This window comes from Ochotona princeps, chromosome Y (genome assembly GCF_030435755.1).
Source record: "Ochotona princeps isolate mOchPri1 chromosome Y, mOchPri1.hap1, whole genome shotgun sequence".
Taxonomy (NCBI): Eukaryota; Metazoa; Chordata; class Mammalia; order Lagomorpha; family Ochotonidae; genus Ochotona; species Ochotona princeps.
Genome location: NC_080866.1, coordinates 11580401 through 11595977, shown reverse-complemented (window position 1 = coordinate 11595977; position 15577 = coordinate 11580401). Strand labels below are relative to the sequence as shown.

Sequence of the window (15577 nt, the reverse complement as noted above, 5' to 3'; positions counted from 1 at the left end):
ATCATCTGATTTCACCTTTTTCTAACCTCATGTATGCCACCAAATTCTCCAGTTGTATTTCATCCTGTCTGTGGTTTCCTATATTTTCCCTTCACGGTCCACAGGTTGATAAGACATACTTTCCTAAAGAAGCCCTACCAACCTGCTTTCACAAATATTGTCCTCCAGATTATCTTTCTAAATGTTCTCCCCTTTTCCACTTTCATTTGTGCAGAGGAAATTGAAAACCATCTAGAGAGAAACAGGCTCAAATGATGTGATCTATCCCCAAATACACTAAAAACATAGACACTGCTTTTCCCTTCAGTATTCAATCACCTCATATGTTCCCATGTTTGCTGATACTTTAAAGAATGCCATGTACCTGAAAACACTTTGCAATCCCAAAGGACAAATGCACTGAACAGTGAGTTTTAAAAAAATGTTACTTTCTCATTAAAGGGAAAGTCCAGCGGGCCTTTACATAATGAAATCAGTATGAAGGAATCATCAGGAACAGCAAATTTACTAAACACAACTGGCTCAAAGAAGGGCTGGAAAACAGTGTTCCATCCTAAGGAATCAAACAGCTCAGGACAACACTCTACACAAAAACTTGGTAAGAAAATAATTTCAGGAGTTGTCTCTCTAGGCCCACTAGGAAGCCCAAGGAAGGTGAAGCTTGATGAGGATGGTCAAGCTGTGAGGGATGCAATTGCATGCTTGGGTCACACTCAACACAAAATAGAGCCTCTAGAAGCATGATTACATTTTAAGCTCTTTGGGGATAATCTAAAAAAAACAAGGTGGGATCAGGTTACTTAGCCTATATGCAGACACTTCATGGAGAGGAAGTCAGTTGTTCTAGGAGTGAAGATATTAGTTAATATGCCTGTTTCCCATGGCAGAGTGCTTGAGTTCCAGAACTGACCCTATCTCTGACTCTAGCAAACTGTTGATACACAACTTAGTAACACTTGGTGAGGAGATAAGTGATTGAGGTCTTACAACCCCCTGGGAAAACTGAATAAAGCTTTCTGATCTGAGACTGATTTGGGTGCTATCCAGGTTACTCAAAAAGTGAACCTACCCACCTCTCTCTGCCTTCTGTATGCTCTGATTCTCTCAACTGCTGTGTCAATCCCTAGATGTGTCTTTCTTTGCTGTTTAAAAAAACAGATATTCAAACTTCAGGGGAAATGAATTAAAACCAGAGATTGTAATGAAAAACAAATGTCCATGCAGTTTTTCCTTGTCTTGAAAGCCCTTTATTTTATTTGAAACATTAAACCCAAAAGAACTGGTAACTTCACTGACTTAGTCTCTCCATCTCAGAATTCAGAAGAAAGGATGGGAATGAAGAATTTCAGATGTACAACTTGAAAGGAAGAAAGGGTCAGACATACAAAGAGTTCAGTGAGACTGAGGATGATGACTACCTGTGTAAGTGACCCTTTGGCACATCCACAAAGAAAAATCCCATAGTCTGAATTGAAATTCCACTTGTAATTTGGTCTTACATCATTCTGTCTTCTGGTAACTTGGGGTGCAAGACTGAGACTGAGTGATGTGAGCACTTGGCTGCTTCTGATACTCTCTATAGCCAGCAACGTTTGATATATGTTCCTCATCCCTTCCACTCTCATCTCCAGATTGTGAGAAGTGTCAGATGTGCTTCCTGAAGAGCTGTGCTGCTCATGGACCCCCCGTGTTTCTAAAGGACAATCCAGTGGATAAGGGACATCCTAGTCGTGCTCTCCTCAGTGTGCCCACTGGACTTCGAATGGCCCATCGAGCATTCCGGAAGCTGGGCTTGGAGTATTTAATGAAGCATCTGATCTGCCTTTGGGGCTGCACTTTGGTCCTTTTGAGGGCAAGATCACAGAAGTGGAAGAGGAAGCTGACAGTGGGTACAGCTGGCAGGTAAGAAGCACATCCCTTTCCAGTCTGATGGCTTTTCACCTGCCTAGCATGAGACTGGTTCATGTGTCCTTCTACACATTATGGCATGAGTTGAGCCAACATGATCAGCCAGGCTGTAAAGATTAGCATAGGGCTCGGCGTCATGGCCTTGTGGCTAAAGTCCTCACTTTGAACCTGCTGGGATCAAAACTGGGCATTCTTTCTAATCCCAGCAGTTCCACTTGCCATCCAGCTCCCTGTTTGTGGCCTAGGATAGCAGTTGAGGACAGCCCACGTCTTGGCACCCTGCATCTGCTTGGGAGACCCCAAAGAATTTCCTGGTTCCCAGCTTCGGATTGGCACAGTACCGGCTGTTGTGGTTAGTTGGGGGAGTGGCTCATCAGATGGTAGACCTTCCAATCTCTCTCTCTGTCTCCTCTTCTCTGTACATCTGACTTTGTAATAAAAATAAATAATTCCAAAAAATAAATAAATATTAGCCTAGAGAAAATCACTGGGCTGTTAAAAATAAAGCAGTGGCATTCTCCTCTATGGGTTTCTACTGTAGGGAAATAAACCAGAATAAATGTGTTCCAACACTATGTAAAGTCTCAACATGTGTTGGAGTCATGTAATGTCTCAGAACATGAGGATAGAGTTGTTAATAATTCTGCTGAACTACACCCATTTCAGAAATGTATTAACCTATTTTTTTGAAACTCAGATAGCCAAGGGCAGGAACAGCTATGAGTATGTGGATGGAAAGGATACTTCTTTGGCCAACTGGATGAGGTAAGAGCCATGGCATGTTACAACTACACAGGATATTTCTCTCCAAGACAAGATCACTTTCCTTTCTCCTTTACTTTCCTCCGTGACTTTTGCATCATATGTCCTCTTTCATGTTTATTCTAATGACCTGTGAATGTCATGACCTGTTTCTAAAAGCATATTCTATATAAATACTATTTCTTTTTTTTATTCATTAATTGCATTGCGTTATGTGACACAGTTTCATAGGTACTTGGATTCTCCCCACTCCTCCCCAAACCCTTCCACCATAGTGGATTCCTCCACATTTTGCATAACCACAGTTCAAGTTCAGTTGAGATTCCTCCATTGCAAGCATATACCAAACATAGAAACCCGCATCTTATTGTCCAGTCAAGTTCAACGGCTTCTTAGGCATATCCTCTCTGGACGGCAGGCAGAGCCAGCAGAGCATCATCCCAATCAATTAAAAGCCAGGGAACTTGAGCATTTTTTTGTATGTTTATTTGCCATTTGGGTTTGTTCTTTTGTGAAGTGTCTGCCCATTTCCCATGCCCATTTCTTGAGTGGCTTGTTTGTTTTGACATTTTGGTTGTTTTGTAGCTCTTTGTGTATTCTATCACCTATGTAGTGCGTAAATATCTTATCCCATTCTGTGGGTTACTTTGTTACTTTGTTGATTATTTCCCTGCTGCACAGAAGCTTCTTAGTTTGATGAAATCCCATTTGTTTATTCTGGTCTTGGTTGCTATTGCCTTTGGTGTCCTTTTTAGGAAGTATGGACCTACCCCCAGATCTTGCAGAGTATTTCCAACCTTTTCTTCCAAAGGTTTGAAGGTTTCTTGATGTAGGTTTAGATCTGTTATCCATTTAGATTTGATCTTAGTGTATGGTGAGAGGGTACAGTGAGAGCTTGACTTGTTTCCCATTTGGATTCCTCTGATTGCTTTTTCTTGTCTTATGACCTCAGAGAGTACCTCTAAGACTATGTTGAATAGTATTGGAGGAAGTGAACATCCCTGTCTTGTTCCAGATCTCAGTGGGAAGGGTTCCAGTATTTCTCCATTCAGTATGATGCTGGCGTTGTGTTTTTCAGATATTGCTTTGCTTATGTTGTGGTTTATTCCATCAATGCCTACCTTGGTTAGTGTTTTTAGCAGGAAGTGGTGTTGGATTATGTCGAAAGCTTTTTCTGCGTCTATTGATTCTTGTTTTTCAGTTTTTGGATGTGGTGTATCACATATATGGATTTCCGGATGTTGAACCAACCCTGCATTCCAGAGATGAGTCCTACCTAATCTGAATGAATGATCTGTCCGATGTGTTTTTGAATTCTATTTTCTAGGATTTTGTTGAGAATCTTAGCATCAATATTCATCAAAGAGATAGGTCTGTAGTTTTCTTTCTCTGTTGGTTTTCTGTCTGGTTTTCGGATTAAAGTAATGTTGACTTCATAGAACGAGTTTGTCAGGGTTGCTTCCTTTTCTATTGTTTTGAAGAGTTTGTAGAGGATTGGGGTTATTCTGTTTGGAATGTTTTGTAGAATTCTGTAGCGTTTTCGTCAGTTCCTGGCTTTTCTTTGATGGGAGATCTTTAATCACTGATTCAATCTCTGCTTCAGTTATGGGTTTGTTCAGTTCGTTTGTTGCCTCTGGGCTAAGTTTTGGCAGGTGGTGTGAGCCTAAGAACTTTTCCATTTCTTGTTGGTCTTCTGATTTGTTGGAGTATAGTGCTTTGTAGTAATTTCTAATTATGTCCTTAATGGTTGCGGTGTCTGTTGTTATGTTGCCTTTTTCATCTTTGATGCTGTTAATTCTTGCTTTCTTACCATATCATAAATCACTATGCTTAATAAACAGAACACAAAGATGGGCCTGTGGAATCTAGATCCACTGGGGCCATTAGACTCACTCTTTCTCTAATTAGCATTGATTAAGCCCTTCCAGTGTCAAAAATTTCCATAAATACATGGAGATTCCATAAAATTGGTCCCTGGCAGTAATGTTTCTTAGTCGTTTGACAATTATACACTGTCAGAACAACTTCAGACATAAGACCTTCAATCGATGAGACAGTGAAAGACAGAAAAAAAAAAAGAGGAAACAGCCGGGTTCTGGGGACAGGCATTGTCATGCAGTGGGCTAAGGCAGTGACTGTGAAGCCTGCATTCCAAGTACTGGTTGCTTTTCTGCAAAACCAGTGGCTTCCCCATGCATCCAGGGAAGTTTTGGAGAATGTCCTCAATCTTTGACCTCTGTGCCCACATGGAAGACCTGGTTGAAGCTCCTGCTGCCACTGTGTCCTTTCTGTGTCCCCATTCCACCCGTTCTCCTGGCATCTCTGTCTTTTGCCCCTTGTGCTCTATGCTTCTCTGCTTCTCAAATAAAAATAAAAATAAAATACTAAACTTTATCAATTAAGCAAAACAAAACCAAACCTGGGATGTGGATGAGAGAAGAAAGCTGCATCTGGACAAGGGTTTCTGTGAGCAGTTCTGTGAGAGGATAAGAAACAATGAAGACTCCTCTACATTTCTGGATCTGGATCTTGGACTCCCAAAATCCAGGAGAAAGATCCAAGAGAAAGGACTCCAAAGGATTGCCTTTGGGAAAGCTGAGGTGTGGAGCATGTGTGGAAAGCTAAATGTAATGAGTGTGTCCACTCATCCAATTCTGTAGCAGAAAACTGAATGAAATTTGGAGTTTAGGGAAACTCTGTGTGCTTCATGGCAGTCAAGGTGGGAGTAAGGTGGGCTTGGGTTTTGAGGATGACTAGTGAGGAAGGAAGGAAGAAAGCATACTTATCACAATGAACACTGTATCTACAACTTGTACCTGGGAGTTCACTGATCTCATGAGAGAGGTACATGTTTGCAGGGAGAGCTCTTGCAGAATTGGGATTCAAGCAGGATGGAGGATATTACAGAACACATGAGATGTGAACGTGGCAGAGCATGCAAACTCAGGATTTATCTCCACCCCAGGTATGTGAACTGTGCCCGCAATGATGAGGAGCAGAATTTGGTGGCCTTCCAGTACCACAGGCAGATATTTTACCGCACCTGCCAGGTCATCAAACCAGGCTGTGAGCTGCTAATATGGTATGGGGATGAGTATGGCCAGAAGCTGGGTATCAAGGGAAGCAACGAGAAGAAAAAGAAGGGAAGAAAAAGAAAGAGCTCACAACAGTGAGAGGTAAGTAGCACTGTTGTGTTGAAATAAGCAAAGGAGTCCCCTTGGGAATATTTGTGATTCAACTCTAAGGAGTCAAATGTATTGTAAGTGCTGCCAAAGTTCAATTCAAATGTGATTTCCATTTAGCAAAAACAAAGACTTACTTATCAAAGGAAAGGAAGAGTTATAAGAGACTCAAGCACAGAGATAGAGAGAGATAGAAAGGAGAGATCACCACCTACTGTTTTATTCCCCAAAAGCTGCACTAGGGCATAGTATGGCATCCTATGGATAAAGTCCTCATCTCGGACATGCTGGGATCCCATATGGACACCGGTTCATGTCCTGAATGCTCCAAATCCCTTCCAGAATCCTGCTTGTGGTCTGGGAAAGCACGTGAGGATGGCTTCAAGCCTTGGGATCCTACCCCCACATGGGGGACCCTGGAAGAAGTTCCTGGCTCAAGAATTTGAATGGACACATCTCTGGTTATTGTGGCCACTGGGGAGTGAATCAAAATACAGAAGATTTCCTCTCTGTCTCTACACCAATCATGTATCTGCATATGATATATATAAATATGTAATATAATATATATGTGTATATATATATATATATACATACATACATACATACATAAATGCAATTAGATTTAATGCTGCACCTTCTGAAATTATCTCTGGCTTGAGCCAGGAGTCTGGAATGCATCTAGGTCTCCTATGTATTTCAGCATTTGAACCATCTTGTGCTCTTTCCCTGGGTACAGTAACACACAGGAGATTGAACATGGAGCAACCAGAGCTCAATCTAATGCTTCTACAGCATACTAGTGTCATAGTCAGTGACTTGAACCAGTGTAACCAAATCCTGACCCATTTTTTATGTCTTTGACTCCTGGGAACAATTGATACCGTTTTCATTTAGTTCTTTTATTTGTTAAATACTTGGTGCACAAAAATATCCCACAACACCCCTTTTGGAGAGGGCCCAACACAGAAAACAAGTTCTTGGTCACTTTGCAGCTCTTCTACTATGGAAGCTCCTTCTGGATCATGAACAGTTTATTTTACATTTTCTCCATGCTCTCTGCCTCCCACTCCAAAAAAGCCATATGTTTCTATTTAGTCATTGTTTCAATGGGATGTTGTGATGTGAATTCTGTGCTTAAGACTGTCCATGGAAATGGAGATTTGCTGAACAATACAATTGAGTGAAATATGAGTATGAGCACAGCCAAGTGTTTCAGATTAGGTCTGGTTTTCATGTCTGTTTGCCTCTTCAGAAAGACTTTTCCATTTACTTGAAAAGCTACAAACAGGAAAGAGAGAAATCCATTATCTGCTGGCTCACTTCCCAAATAGCCCCAACAACCAGGGCTGGACCAGATTTAGGTCAGGGCCAAAGAATTTCTTTCAGGTTTTGCAGGGGACCGTGCAGTAGGTGTAGATGGCACGAAGGTGTGAAGAGAACAGCTCCCCTGCTTGGCAGGGCCCGGGGGAGCTTCCAGCTGTTTGGCAGGGCCCGGCGGATTTCTCTCTGACCAACTTGATGCAGTCTCACCACCCTTTTGCATGGACACTCAAGCACCCCGCTAAGAATCCTGTAGTCTATTGAGGCATTGTTTGCCCCTGTGAGATGGCTTTGGCAAATAATATCAGCTTGAGAGTTAATGTTACTGATAATGTCTTGGTGAGTGGGCCTTTAACCGCGCACAGGAGTACAATTAAACCCATGCCATTTCTGGACACCTTGTTGTGTACCTACCCATTGTCCTGAAATCTGGCCCAGACATATAGCATGCCTTCTGGGAAATGGCTTAATAGCATTTTACAAACTAACAGAACTGATGGGAGTATGAGTGGAAACTGCTATGGCAAAAAATATATAGTTACTGTGACCTTAAAGGTTAGCCTGTCCTTGCAACTTTTAGAGCATAGAAAATGCAGCTGTTTTAGCCGTTTTTATAAATTTTTTAACTAGAGGAAATATAGGGCAATTCTACTAACATCACAGAGATATACTTTTCATTATTGTTTAATTGTTTATGGGGTTGTAGGGTTTGCAGTTGTAGGCGGATTTAATGTTTGAAACTTTTTGCCTTAGATCCTTATGTTCTTTTCTTTTGATGTACTTTCCCATTATGTGATAGATAAGTTGTGAAAATAAAATATAGTAGGTAGGAATGTTTTACTGATTAGTAGGTAACCATCTGTGCCTCGGCCTTGGAGTTCTGGCTGTCACCTAATGGCTACTTCTGAAGAATGAATAATGGTTTGCTTTAAAGAAACTGATTATAGTAACTTATAAAATTATCTTTAAGAGCACCTGGTTGACCATGAAGTAAAAATTAATTGGACATCTGTGTATGCTGTCTTAGTTCTAAAGTTAAAGATAAAAAATCAAACGTTTGTGCAGAGGCTAGTGATGTGTCTAAGTAAATAAAAAGGACAGCTTCTTTTGGAGAATAAAGCATATAGCAAGAACGCACCAAGTGTCAGTGTCTGTGTCTTTCTTTATCGCCGACGCCACGCACCCTTCCCGAGCTCCGAACTCTCGGCTGGAGCTGGACTCCGGCAAGGTTTCCCACATAGTGGCATCTACAAACTAAGGCCATAGTCTGCTGTTTTCCCAGATGTACTCTCAGGGGGGTTGCTCAGAAGCAGCATAGCTACGAGTCGAGCAATCATATATACAGGCTGGCAGCACTGTAGTCTGAAGCTTAACGCACCTCACCACCACGCTGTTTTCCCCCGTCTAGATTTTCCTGATGAAAAAAGACTCTTGTGGAGATTTGGGTCATCTCACTGAGATTGATAGAGTCTTATGTGTAAACCTATCAGAGGGCAGTGGGTATCTGAAATTGGGGTCAGAGAGCTAGTCAGTCAATGGATGGAGTAATCTTTGAAGTGGGAAGGTCCAATGCATGGAAAATAGGCAAACGCTGAGATTGGTCAATACAGAGAGGCATGACACCTGACGATAGTCTTTCACATGATTTGTGTGACAGGGAGGAAAAGCAATCCTTGGCGTAGGCATGTGTCAGTGGTAGTTAGGTTGTCTCAGACTCAGGAACGGGCATTACTGTCCCTTGCCTAGCCAGAACAGTAACACAAAACATCAAGTTGCACTTATTTTGGGTTGAGAAACACAGATCTACTCATAGGTGCTCATCTTAAACAAAATGTGTCTTCCAAATTTGTGGGTCTCCTGTTGTGTGGCTTCTTCCTTCATAGAGCTCTTCCTGTTCATAAAGAGTGTCAAGAAGGAAATTCTACCCTGAGTGATCAGAGTTCTTTTCAACACAAAAAGATAGCCTCAAGTAACTTTTCAGACAAAGTGCCAGGGATCCAAGTGAAGGCTTTGGGGGACAGAGAAGTACAGGGAAACATGAATGAAGAGGACATCCTCAACAGATGTGGTAGAGGTCCCTGAGGTCTAAGCTATGAAGGTAGTCTAAGAGTGAAACTACAGAATGGTAGTTGGGTTGCATTGGACTGGTTCATTTGTGAAAAGATCTGCTGATACAGACCTTTTGGATTTCTAAAGCTGTCATAGAAATTAAAAAAAAAAAAAGAAGATAATTGACGTATCACACAGGATCACTTGGTGGATGCCAGCTGTTGCTAGTACATGAGGAACAAATAGTAGGACAGGCTTAACCCAAGTGAAAGCAGGTAGCCAGGCTGTTTCTCTGTATCTGTCCTAACCTCAAACCATCTTATTTTGGAAGACACAATGTCGTCAGAAATCCATCCTGGTTACCTATGCTCGCTTGTCGTTTTCAGTCACAAGTCCCTCATTTGACATGCCATCCTTAGTTACTGCTCTTAGAACTTCTCAGAAACATCTGCAAGACAGCTCCTGTAACCAGGGAACCATTCTCAAGGGGATGGGCACATTCTGATCCACATAGATGCCATGACACAGTTAAGGACGAGAGGTCCATAAAAATTCCAAACCCATTTCAAAAACAAAAAAGCAGAGGGAGAAATAAGGGCCATTCTTTTTTCTTCCAGCCTCCACCCAAAAGTCAGTGGAGGCCTCGAGTGAGAGTGAGAAAAAGAGGATGATCCCACAAGAGGCTAGGCAGTGAATGCAGAGGAAGCATTCAAATCTTCTGTGAGAGGTAGCATTCCCAAACAGAGTAGGGATTGAGTATGGCAACTGTTTGTAGGGCATCAGTGATATGTCACAGATTATTATCTGTCACCAGAGAGTTTGCAAACTGGGAAGAAACCCAATGAGTGTAAATAATGCAGGCAATGCTTCACACAAAAATCACACCTCATCAGGCACCAAGAGACTCACAAGGGAGAAGCTCTCAATTTGAAGGGAGTGTAGGAGGGTTTTCACACAGAAGTTACATTTCATCACACACCAGAGGACACAGAAGGTAGAAGCCATATGCTTTCAGGGAGTGTGGTTGAGACTACACTCATCAGCTTACTAGAGAACACATGTGGGAAGAAGCAGCGTGTTTGTGGAGAAGGAGAGTGAAAGAGAGATAAAATCATCTAAGAGCCAACACAAGCCAGCAGCTTTTAGTTCAGAGAGGTCTTGAGCTATTGGAGTCATGAGTTTCTCCAACAGTGTACAGACTGAAGAAATGTTTAAGCACGTTTCCACTTTCATGATGAGAAATGGGTTAGAGAACAGAGGAGTGTTGCTGAGATTTTGGGGGGATGTTGACTTGTGACCCTTAGACACATCTTTCACCAACCTGTTTTCTTCATGCTAATGAATGTTGTCTGCATACACACCTGAAGACCAAGTTACATACCACCACTGCTATTACTGTTTAGGACAGAGGTTCTAGATCAGGTTTCCTTAAGACTTCATGGAGCTGTAAACCTGTATTTCTTTTGAGTATATGAAAGGCGGATCTGTTCACGGACTGTAGGAGAGAAACCTGTTGTTAAACAGACACTGGGTTTAGGAGAGGAATCTTATCTCCAGTGAAGCATGATGGCCTCTCTTTGACTTTGGCTCTGATATTGTTGCAAGAAATGGCATCTTCTGGTACCTCCGCCTGCTGTTTCCAGGCTCTATACCCTCAGGGTTGAAGACCAACAGATGTATGGTGCACTTACATGTAGGTGTTTGCACGACTATGTGGGTGTCATGGAGATGTGCACCTGTGTGCATGTCAGGGAATTGTAATGACATATGTATGTATGTGCCTGTGATAATGAGTAACACATATTCATGTGAGTTTCTCTCCTATATGCTAATTATAGGAGAAGCCGATGCTCCTGAGACTGCAAGGACCCCGGTCACATTTGCTGGCTGGGTGTGTCTGAGGGTAGAGAACTCATATTGTGTCTGATGGGGCTGGGGAGAAACAGTGAGAAGAGGTCCAAAGTTTCAGGGCCTGACCAGTCATGGGTAGACACACTACGATTATGAATCCATCTACACAGATGCTACACCCAGTACAGGGACACCTGTGGCTCCCAGGACGGGCTGCACAGAACTACAGATGAGTTGGTGCCAGTTCCAGGTCTAAGTGGAGAATTTCTCAGGTCGTGCAAGGGCTTTGGAAGCAGTACTTATTTGGCTACCTAGAGAAGCTTTGGACAGTATTACATGGCAGCTTTTCAATGGTTAGGGTGAGAAACTACTTTTCACTTTTGCTGAGACTCGATTTGGGGCATGATACGTGGTCTAATTCTGAAAAGGTTTCAAATGCTGATGAGAAGAGTGTGTAGTTTGTAGATATTAGGTCAAATATTATGCAAACTGTCTGTGAAGCCCATCTGCTGGATAGCACGATTTAACTTAAATTTATGTTTATTGGCTATCTGTCTGGATGATTCATTCTGTGTCATACTGAAGGAACTCTGACACGGAGTGTGATGTCTCAATGATTTTTTATTACCAATATTTATTCAAAATGGATCAGAGGTAGAGCAGCCAGGACTCCAACCCATGCTCATGCAGGATGTGGGCATCACAGGTAATGGCTTAAAGTACAGGTTAAGGTACAGGTAGTGGCCACAGTGCTGACCCCTCCACCAGTGTCTTAACCACTAGAGCAACTGTTATTCGTCTGGTACTCATTGATCCTTTGAAGTTCAGTTTAAATATTTGATTAGGGAATTTTTTCTTAAACTGTTGAGGTTTGGACCTTGCCTCTGGATCCATCTAGACATCCATTCACACTTTCATCAAAGTCTGGCTTTTTCCTTTGTAGCGTTTAATACATTCATATGTAATAGTAGTGTCATCTGTAGGATTCAGTGTTCTATGTAATAGGGAATATTTCACTTGGCAATCACCACATTATCATGGACCCAGGACCTTTTTTGTGTAGGTTGGTGTTCAATATTCTCTTCTCAGGCAGTTCCTTTAATACATCCGTTCATCTTACTACCTATTCTCAAAGGGCTACATAGGTGGGGAATTGTAGAGTTTTTGAATCTTGGTGTGGGTGACAGAGGCTGATGGCCAAAGAAGATTAGGGTTCAGTGATTTGGGAAGCAAAAGGTGAGTGAGGCGGAAATTCTCCGAACAGTCATGGAATGAGGCTGCCACCCACCTCCCACTACTACAACGTTCTATATCCACCCTAAAGTAAGTCATGGGACAATAATGTATTCATTGATGGAATCATTTCACTAGGGAATTCATTCTATTAGGTAAACATTAGCTCACAAACCCAGTACCAGAATGATTTTGCAGAATGAGAATGCTGAGGAGAACTGTCACATTTTAATTGCATGAGGCTTCAGCATGGAGATGACTGTGTTCTCCCAAGGCACGTCACTGAGTACCAGGAACATCCTTCAACGTGGACAAGAACTACACATGCTCCTTTCAGTCTCTGCAAAGCAGGTTCCCTCTGCATAGGCCAACACTATTTCTTTTTGTTACTTATTTCCCTTCTTTTCCTTGGCTTCCATTTCCATGCAGCTTCTTTCCATGCACTTGCTCCTCCTTCTAAGTAATCCTGATGCTCATCTCCGTAGGGGCCATGAAACCAGAAAATCGCCATGGGGGCAAAGTGCATGTTATGATTGAACTGTCAGTTGTAAGTTTCCTTCCTCTTGGCTAACAGCTGTGCACTGAACAATCTCATAAATTTCATAGAATTGGAGCCAGATGATTTGTGCATAAGGCATATTGTGAAAGCAAAGACATTTCTTCCTCCCAAAGACACTCTGGTTTTGGAAGGCCTGCCCACTGCTCCACTCGCATGCTGGCTCATGGAGAGCAGTCAAGGCATATTCTTTTTTCTTTACTGCGGAAGAATCTTCATTTTTACAAAACAAAGCCAGGCCCAGCACGGTAGCCTAGAGTCCTCACTTGCACAGGCCAGGATATCATATGGGTGCTGGCTCTAATCCCAGTGGTCCACTTCACTTCCCATCCAGCACCCTGTGTGTGGCCTGGGAAGCAGTTGAGCATGGCCTAAAGCCTTGGGACCCTGCATGCACATGGGAGACCTAGAAGAAGCTCCTGGCTCCTGGTTTCAGATCGGCTCAGATCTGGGCATTGTGGTCACTTTGAGACTGAATCATTGAACAGAAGATCTCTGTCTTTCCTCCTCTCTGTTTATCTGCCTTGTCAATAAAGAAGGCTGAATGTGACTTCTCTCCTTGACTACTCCCTTCCTGCAGATTCAGCAATAAAAAAAAAAAAAAAAAGAGAGAATGTGGAAATTGTGATCTCACCCAATGTCCTTTAGCCCTTGACCCTATTCATCCTAATCACCTATGTAAAAAATCACCAAAAATGAAAATAAATAAAAATCCAAAACTAGGAGGAGATGACAAAGGAAAGCTTTTGCTGAGATGTTATCCTGAACTCACAATCTTTGCTTTCAGAATTTGGAGTATATCACACCATTCTCTTCTGGCCTATAGTCTCCTGTGAGAGATCAGCTATGAATTTAATTGTACTTTCTCTATATGTCAATTGATCTTTTTTTTTTTTTTTTTCTCGACTGCATTGAAGGATTTCTTCTTTGTGTTCCATTGACTAGAGCTTGATTATCTCACATTGTGGTCAAGATTAGTTTTGGTCAAAACACCTGTATGGTGTTCTGTGCCCTTTCTCGATGTTAATGTCTATTCTTTTTGCAGTTTATGAAATTTCTCATTTGTTATTTCATTGAATTTGTTGTTTAAAATAGATTTATTTTATGTTTATTGGGAAGTCAAATATATAGAGTAGGAGAGTCAGAGGAAGATCTTCTGCCTGTTGATTCACTTCCCAAGCATCAGTGATGGCAGGAGCTGAGTTGATTCGAAAACAGGAGCCAGGAGCCTCTTCTAGGTCTCCAGTCTGGGTGCAGCATTGCATAGTTTGGACCATCCTTCACTGTTTTCCAAGGACACGAGCCTAGAGCTGTAGGGTCATGTGTATTAGAACTAGTGTCCTATGAGTTCTTCATGCATGAAAAATGAAGATTCTGAACGCTAGACTACCATGCCAGGCCCATTGAATTCATTTCTTTGATAAAGATTTATTTATTTTTGTTACAAAGTCATATATACAGAGAGGAAGAGAGACAGAGAGGAAGATCTTCCGTCCAATTATTCACTCCACAAGTTAGTGCAACAGCTGGAGCTGAGTCAATCCATAGCCAGGAGCCAGTTGTTTCTTCTGGGTCTCCCACATGGGTGCAGGATCCCAGAACTTTGGACTGTGTTCGACTTCTTACCCAGGCCACAAGCAGAGAGCCAGATGGGATGTGGAACTGTCAGGATTAGAACCAGCACCCACACAGGATCCCGGGCACCACCAAGATGAGGAACCCAGCTGTTAGCACATGCTGCTTGGCCCATTGAATGCATTTTAAACAGAACTTCTCTTTCTGCACCTTCTAGGATTTCTATAACTCTTGTATGTGGGCCTTTTAATACTGTGTCTTACTTCTTAAATACCTTTTCTCCTTTTATAGCTTTACCCAGCTCTGCTTCCACCTTTTAATTGTTTTCCCATTGTAATAAGAAATATCTTTGAACTCTGAGATTATTCTTCTGCCACTGTCATTCTGTAGGCCCATTTTCTCAATGTAGTCCTCAGTTATCACTGAGGGAGCTAAAGGCTTTTCTTCCTTGGCAGGGGAGTCTTCAGTTATCTATGTTGTGATTTGGTCTCTGCTTTTACTCTTGAGCATTGTACTTCTCATTAGCTGATTCTTTTGCTTTTTTGTATATATTTTTATTTTGAAAATTTCAATTTTGTGGTTCAATATTGTATAGACTGGGATTCTACCCCACAGCACAAAAAAAACTTCACCATAATTCCATAATTATGTCATAATTCCATCAGTCTCTTATTGAATGTGCCCAAGCTTTGCTGGTACAGACAATGTCAAACAGTTCAGCAACCCATTTTCTACATATTTCCAACAATTTTATGGGGAGTCCACCATTTGTTTGGAAGCAGGAATGAATGTTGCATTGTTCCCCCACATCTGGATATGGTAGGCCCCAGTACTTCATCCCTGTACATTTTCATAAATCAGAAGCCATGAAACAAGGTCAAATACTGGTATGAATTAGAATAACAGCAACAGGAATCACCACAGCAATTACAACACCATGGAAAAACCACCACTGATTAAACAACACAAGTGTGACAAACAAACAAACAAACAAACAAAAAAACCGCAAAAGTCTCTTATGGCCCAGCAGCATGGCCTAGCGTCTAAAGTCCTCACCATGAGCGTGCACAGGATCCCACATGAGCAACGGTTCTATTTTCGGTAGCTCCACTTCCCATCCAGCTTCCTGTTTGTGGCC

General features: G+C 42.0%; 1 pseudogene; it reads left to right on the top strand.

The window, feature by feature from the left end:
• The first annotated feature begins 468 nt into the window (after positions 1-468).
• On the top strand, positions 469-5783 carry LOC131478799 (histone-lysine N-methyltransferase PRDM7-like; annotated as a pseudogene).
• Positions 5784-15577: the final 9794 nt, after the last annotated feature.